The sequence below is a fragment of the Bidens hawaiensis genome, unplaced genomic scaffold (genome assembly GCF_021521415.1).
Source record: "Bidens hawaiensis isolate Kalapana, Puna unplaced genomic scaffold, B.hawaiensis_p1.1 tig00004105_1, whole genome shotgun sequence".
NCBI lineage: Eukaryota > Viridiplantae > Streptophyta > Magnoliopsida > Asterales > Asteraceae > Bidens > Bidens hawaiensis.
The window spans coordinates 1286773-1293599 of record NW_027491242.1 but is presented as its reverse complement, the minus strand read 5'-3'; the positions used below and the strand labels follow the sequence as shown (position 1 = coordinate 1293599).

The window sequence follows — 6827 nt, the reverse complement described above, 5'->3', positions numbered from 1 at the left end:
TGATTCAAGGTCAACCAATATGGGTGCATCATATAGCTAGTTGACCAAGTATGGTCATATGGTCCTACTTCATAAATCAACTTTGTTTATTGAAATATGTTTTATTATTTTGTTTGGTTTTTGAAGCTAGAAATTAATCTTATTAACACTTGTGATTTATCATTTATGTGAGATTAATGACATAAAAGTTGTTGTTTATAGCGGACGCAAAATGTCGTCCAACGCGACATGCAAACCGCCGATGAAGGCTACATCAGAAGGGGTGTTCCAAGGAAACAACCCACTTGATTTTGCACTCCCTCTTGTGATTATACAAATATGCATGGTTCTCGTCCTCACTAGCGTTCTTGCTTACCTTTTGAAACCGCTAAGACAGCCTCGAGTCATTGCTGAAATCATTGTAAGCTAGTTTTGATTATTATTTGTTGTTTAAATGTCTTTATGTCACATATGCAACTTAATAAAAGTGTGATGGTAGTTTTGTTATTATTATTATTATTATTATTTCAGGGTGGGATTTTACTGGGTCCGTCTGCTCTAGGCAGAAACACAAACTACCTTAATGCGGTGTTTCCTAAAAGGAGCCTACCGGTTTTGGACACGTTAGCCAATATCGGGCTATTATTCTTTCTCTTCCTAGTGGGACTCGAGCTCGACTTAAAGTCACTTAGACGGACCGGGAAGAAAGCCTTGTCTATAGCCATAGCGGGAATCTCCCTTCCGTTCGTTTTAGGAATCGGTGTTTCCTTTGTCCTTCGTGGGACCATCTCCGAAGGGGTCCACCAAGGCCCGTTTATCGTGTTCATGGGTGTCGCGATGTCCATTACCGCATTCCCAGTGCTAGCGCGAATCCTAGCCGAACTCAAGCTTTTAACCACGGATGTTGGTAAGATGGCAATGTCTGCAGCTGCGGTTAACGATATAGCTGCTTGGATCCTACTCGCACTAGCTGTGGCCCTCTCGGGCACTGGGCGGTCCACACTCGTGGCACTTTGGGTTTTCTTGTGTGGCTCGGTTTTCGTCGTTTTATGTTCGTATATCATCCCACTTACTTTTAAGTGGATGGCTAATAGATGCCCAGAAGGCGAGCCTGTCGACGAGCTTTACGTTTGTGCCACTTTAGGGGTCGTTTTAGCAGCGGGTTTTGTGACGGATACTATTGGGATCCACGCGCTTTTCGGGGCTTTTGTGGTTGGTGTTCTTATCCCGAAAGAAGGCCCGTTTGCAGGGGCATTAGTGGAAAAAGTTGAGGATCTTGTTTCGGGCCTATTCCTACCGCTTTACTTTGTGTCAAGTGGTTTAAAAACCGATGTGGCATCGATCAATGGAGCCGAGTCTTGGGGTTTACTTGTTTTGGTCATATGCGTGGCGTGTTTTGGGAAGATTGCGGGCACTGTTGCGGTTTCTATGATGTGTAAAATGCCCTTCACTGAGGCTCTTGCTCTCGGGCTTCTTATGAACACTAAAGGTTTGGTAGAACTCATTGTTCTTAATATCGGTAAAGACCGCGGGGTACGTACTTTTTTTTGACAGAAAGTTCGTTATTTTAATAAATGAACGAACATGAACAAAAATTTGTGTTCATTTAAATAAATGAAGTAATGAACAAACGTGGAAAAATGTCTCGTTCGTTCATTTATGTTCGTGAACATTTGTTTATGTTTGTTTGAATACTGATAGAAAATAATTAAATATTATTTGTTTATATCCGCTTACATTTGTTCATATATGTTCATTTGTGTTTGTTTATGTTTGTTCAAATATATTCACTTATATTTCTTTATGTTCGTGAACTGTTCGTTTAGATTTTAACAAACGAACATAAACGAACACGAACATATTCATTTTTTAAACGGACGAACATGCACACAAATATTTGTCTGATCAACCGTTCGTATTCGTTTAAAGTTAAATGAATGAACTATGAACACGGACATACCCTTGTTCATGTACGTTTGGTTCGTTTACAGCCTGCAAATATACCATATGTCATATGATGGTGTTTATTTATATTTTTTTAGGTGCTAAATGATCAAACTTTTGCCATACTGGTTTTGATGGCTCTTGTAACCACATTCATCACCACACCTTCAGTGATTGCGGTGTACAAGCCCGCAAAAAAGCTCGCAGAAGCGGAATACAAACACAGAACCATTTACAGAAAGGGTTCTGCAACGGGCCAGTTGCGTATGTTCTTCACATTCCATGGAATCAGAAACCTGCCAACAATAATTAATCTGATAGAAGCCTCACGTGAGACTGGCCGAAAGAAGGAAACGCTTTCGGTTCATGCAATGCACCTTATGGAGCTTACTGAGAGGTCTTCTGCAATACTGATGGTTCACAAGGCGAGGAAAAACGGGTCCCCGTTTTGGAAGAAAGATGAACGGGCCGGGTCTGACCAGATTGTGGTGGCATTCGAGACGTTTGAGCAGCTGAGCAAGGTTTCGATCCGACCCACGACTGCCATTTCGCCTGTTTTGAGTATGCATGAAGATATATGTAATGAGGCCGAGAGTAAGAACGCGGCCATGATCATTCTCCCGTTTCATAAGCATTTGAGTAAAACGATTAATTTTGGAATAAACTCTCCAATTTTATTAACCAAGAAAGTGGTTAGGAGTTCAACCGAGGCGGTTCGTGAACATAGCCGGTGCAACTTGATATTGGTAGGGAGGATGCCCGAAGGCTTCGTTGAGGAAAAGGAGCGAGTGTCCGGAAATGGGTCCCGTTGGGAACCTTTTGATCGCACCCGAGATGAACATATCGGCTTCGGTCTTGATGGTACAGCAGTACCATACTGAATATTCATTGCATTCTATGGCTTCTTTGAAAGAGGATGAAGTCACCACTGAATATGATTCTCATTAACATAAGTTTTTATTTTCTATTATTCAAGAAGTTAAATGTTAAATGAAGACTAAATGATTTATTAAACATGCATGTAATTTACAGACAATATACTATCTTAGTATATATCTTCATCAAGTTGTTTTAATTTTTAACTGCTCTCTCAAAGTGCAAACATACTACAACATTAGTAGGCTATATTATTATATAACATTTTTAAACTAATAACAATGAAATAAACTAATTGGCAGCAGATTAACAAGCTACTCATATACACGAAAATTAGTATACGAATGGCAATAATCGATTACTAGTTTGTAGATAACGTACACAAATAAATTTGGATTGATGGTGTTGTTTGGAACGGAAAAAAATCTCTTAAAATAAAATGTATTTGCTAAAAAACCAGTCAAATTTTTAATACTTTATACAGCTAAGATTTAATCCTAATGTTAGTTATGGGTAGTTCAAAAGACTTAATAGCAGCTAGGATCTAATCTCACCTAAATTGGATGACGGTTAGCTCTATGGTCTATATTATGTATGATTTCACTGAATTCTAGTAAAAAACTAATTATGCAAACTTGGAGTGGCGGTGTCTGAATTTTTTCTTTAGGCTTTGGAATCTTTCTATCCTTGGATTTATTACTATCTGACGTCAAAGTTTTTGAATCCAAATAGGTCGGGTTGGGTCGGGTCACATAAGTTAACATTTTGTTCAATTTTTATTTTGGTATTATTTATATTAATTGGGCTTCTTGAATATTTTGGACTTTAGGCTTCTCAAATCTCAATAATTGAGTTATTGCCTTATTAGTTATTGGCCCACTTTGAGAGTTAATATAAAAAAAATAATTACTAAATAAAAATTAACTAAAATTTACATAGTTAGTGTGTACGAATATTTTTTTTAATTATAATAGGTTGATTCGTCAAAAAAGAATGAGTGTGTTTGTTGATACGATAATATATTTATATACAAAACCGAAAATAGAATGGGTTCAGACAAACCTGACACCCCTGCAAACTCGGTCATACCTAATATAAGAAAATTAAATCAACTAGATTGTATCGACTAGTGATCACAAAAGCCTACTTCTTGTATTGTATGATATAAAATCAAGGATAATAAATTATCAAAATATGTTCAAAATATTACATGTTGGTCAATTAAATATATCAAATAAAATTGGTACTTATGGTATCCAAGAAAAGGAGAATATAGCTGTCTCACCGACTAGCAATACTTGTCCTTTGAACAAACAAAACAACGTTTGTCCTTACCTTAATAAGATTATAGTCATTTTGTTGGTTTTGTTACTTCTCAGAAATTATATTCACTAGATTTCCTATAATTTTAAATCTACTTTCTAAGTTATTTTTTTATTTGAATTGTTGGAAATTGTAGTTATCGTAGTCTCCCTCGCGGCCGACACTCACAGGCATCACTTAAGAGAGCTTCCGAGCAGGAGAGGAGCAAACAACCTATGAAAAGAAGGAGATTACGTTATTTACTGTTGTAAGACTGTGGTGCCTCCTGCCAGTAATGGTGCTAAACCGCTAATTTGGCTACTAGCTATTTCTTTCGAAAGTCTCTAGCTTTTTTTTGAAAGAAAAATTTATTGTATTTTATGAGATTCAAACCCAGGACATATGAGTGTTTAAGAAACTTTGTATTTGCTATTGTGTCAGCAAACCAGGACGGGAAGTCTCTACCCCGATAGGAAATTTCCGGATAAAGCTTAGATTCCCCCTATATAAGAAAATCCAAGCGGGAACTATTCACCGACAACCTAACTTGCACGAGATTCAACAACTGAAGCTACTGGAGGTACTGATGGGACGAAAATTTGGATGGTCTTTAACCTTTTTAATTGTAATCTGATCATTATCTTTCTTAGGTTAGGCACATAACTGGACCTGTATCTTAGCGACATTGCTTTGGAGATCGATCACATGATTGTCTCAAATAAAAGAACTTCTTTGGATCTATGCAAAAAGTAGTTGTTAGACTTATCAAAATGAGGGGTGGGAAGTTCTTTAATTGACCGAACAAACAAACCTAGTAAAATACTCCTTACCAAATGCATAATCCGATAATCGTTATCTTAACATATATAATTTGCTCAAATACTCCATAATCGTTATTTTAACATATATAATTATTATTCAAAATCTAATTTGTATATATATATATATATATTCAATCAATAATACACAAGACGTGCTCATCTCATACCACCAGTCACTTAGAATAAATTATGATCAATAACAACACAAGTTATTCCAACAAAAAACCCTAATTTGAAATTTTGAAATTAAAAAAGTATTTAATATCATCAAGGGATTAAGAGGCCACGTTATCCTACACACGTATCACAATTTTATTTATATGTGTTTATCTTAGGGAACATCCTCATGTTGTTTAAATATTTGTGTTGTTTATTTAAAGGTTTCATATTTAGTAATTAATTTAGTATCACTTGTGATTTTCTGACTAAAAACATTGTATTTGAATCATGTTCTTTAAGACATTCTTCAATTATTGGAAAATAAAAAAGAAAAAGAATCCTATGTTTAAGCATGTTTCTATCGTTTCTTGTAGCACATATTCGTCCTATTATATATCCTTTCTTATAATAATTATATACAACGTCGTCCTGTTATACCAATGCCCTTTTTACCACGGAACATCATTCATAATTCACAAATAGTAACCGAAAAATAACGACGGATTTAGAAGAAAAGTTGAGATGTAGTGTATAAAAGGTGGCGTGGGCTAAATCCGTCCCTGGTGACAAATATTATGGTTGTAATGAAATTAACTCATTATTAGCATTTGAACCTCATAAAAACATCATTTATAAATATGGTAATTTAGTTAGTTTTATAAAATTAGAATAATCTTTTTTAAGATGGTAATTTAGTTATATACATATTGAATGCATTTATTAAATGCCATTCAAAAAGTAAAAAGACTAAATACTTTCATTTGCAGTTATGAAGTGATTAACTGAAAAGTTTTATATTCGAAACTGAAAATGACTAAGAGCGAGACGAAAATTTATATAAAGGATAGTAATTAAAACTCGTTTTGATAAATGACTCGTTCCATAGCATTGAATATTCTAAAGAACATAAGTTGTAATTAAATATAATTCTTTCCGTTTACTAACTTTGCTGTGCGATCGTCTATTATAATGTTAACATAACTAAATTAAATGTTTGGTAACAATTTAAATCACCATGCCTCAAATAACTAAATTACACCTAAAAGAGCAAAGCTAAACTAGAAACACTCGAATGTCCAAGTGAATGAATGCGACTTAACTTCCTTGAAGATCCTTTTGAAAGGCTTATGCTATTTCAATATCAAACCATTGCTCGCTCTTTGAAAAAGCAAACATGTAATGTAAACGAGCATAAACAAACAAATAGTCAACATAATAGAAACCCTCCATTTGTCTCCGTCTTCTACCGTCAAGTAACTAAAATTATTTACGATACTTTAAAGGCATGTTAACTTTATATCAACTTACTACTATTATCAAATGACCAAAGCATATATGCATCATTGTCACAATGTCACATTGCATGTTATATTGTTATGTTTGTATCAAACTTAGAAATTTAGGTTTTTGTCAACCTCAAGACTCAAGTCAACACCTTGGAGTCGGAGCTTTTAAACTTGAGCTGTGTTTAATGTTTGTTAACTAATATTTAATTATTTACAGACATACATACCAAAAACTTGTATATATTTTAAGATTTTTTAAAGATAATTTATATGTTTAGGATGATAAACCAAACAATTTATATGTTAAGGTTTGAGATTTTAAGGTTTTAGGTTTAAAACTTGATTTAATGTGTTTTTTTTATAGCGGTAATTTTTCTATTGATAGTGTTTCTGGATGAGTCAGTTATGAAGCGTTAAAACAATATTGACAGTTGACATCTCGTTTTAGAAAGGTTCACTT

At 34.6% G+C, this 6827-nt stretch overlaps 1 pseudogene; it reads left to right on the top strand.

Moving 5' to 3' along the window:
* Positions 1-211: 211 nt before the first annotated feature.
* Positions 212-2804, top strand: LOC143625364 (cation/H(+) antiporter 17 pseudogene; annotated as a pseudogene).
* Positions 2805-6827: the final 4023 nt, after the last annotated feature.